Source organism: Panthera uncia (genome assembly GCF_023721935.1).
Source record: "Panthera uncia isolate 11264 chromosome D3 unlocalized genomic scaffold, Puncia_PCG_1.0 HiC_scaffold_8, whole genome shotgun sequence".
Taxonomy (NCBI): Eukaryota; Metazoa; Chordata; class Mammalia; order Carnivora; family Felidae; genus Panthera; species Panthera uncia.
Genome location: NW_026057586.1, coordinates 76053718 through 76055070, shown reverse-complemented (window position 1 = coordinate 76055070; position 1353 = coordinate 76053718).

The following is a 1353-nucleotide window of genomic DNA, read 5'->3' as shown; positions in this document are numbered from 1 at the left end:
GACTTGATCACCTGGTAGAGGTTCAAATAAGACTCCTAAAATGATTGGTCAGATGAGACAGCAGCACTTCCTTGCGTAAGTATGTAATTGTGCCCAGGATGTACACTCCCCAAAACTTTGACAAAGGGGAGTGTGATCGCCCTCTCGGAGTATCCTTTCAAGGCATATTAATAATGCAGGATCAGTAATATATGGCATATATACCTATATCCTCCTGCCCTTGCCCACAGCAGACATTACTAATCAAACACATCAATCTTTGCTGCAATCCTTCTCAATAAGGAGTTCCAGCCAGTTACAAGCAACAGAACAGTGTTGACTAATGTGATGAAGCCTAGTCAATCCCAAATTTAACTGATCAGAGCACTGGACCAATGCCAGGAATGCCAGAGACTCCTCAAGCCAGAAGCCATCAAAGTTCAAGCTTACGAAAGACTGGGGTTTGCTGCCAGCTCTTAGTGGTTATTTGCCCTGCCCTCCCATCCCTCCTGCAGAGACTGTGTCCAGTCCAAAGACAAAGTCGCTTTTCTACCAGATGTTTAACCTTGGACGAGTTACCTGACCTCTTTGTCCCTTCATTTGCTCAACTGTAAAATGGGACAATTAACACTATCTACCTCGTTGATTTGATAAGAGCATTAAATGAGATGATGCGTTTAAAGCCCTGACATCTGGTGTGTGCTCAGTAAGCTTTACTTATTATTAGCTATTATTATTAAGCACTTACCAAGTGCTAGGCATCATTGAGCATTATCTTAATTGCATCTTGAAAACAATCATATAAAGCAGGTTTCGTGTTGTTACATTTTTTTAAAAACTAATTGTTGATTGATTTGCCCAAGCATATGGTGTTTGTTGATACAAAACATTTAATGAGGAGTGTGTTTAGTTCCATGCCCACACGTTCCTGGGAGTCCTCGCCAATGCTGCAGGAATGCTGTGCCGGAGATATGACTACCTGAACTCGACGCAGCTTCAACCAAATGATGCACCCATTATGTGGCGGAGGTCAAGATTTGAACCCAGGGTGTGTTGCTTCTTCTGTGGTGCCATGAGACCCCCTCTGCTTCTCTACCACCCCCTCTTCGTATCTACTTTGATAGAAAACAAAGACACAAATGAAAATAAAACAAACAATAACATCAGAGACCTAACATTTGTGCTCTGATTGTGTACCAGGTAATCTCCGATGTGTTTATCCTCTCTGCTTTATGTAACTGTCAGAAGAGCAACCCTTGAAAATAGCATTCCTGACATTAAAAAAAGAAGAAAGAAAAAGAAAGGAAGGAATGAAGGAAGGAAGGAAAGAAAGAAAGAAAGAAAGAAAGATGAAGGAAGGAAGGAAGAAAAGAA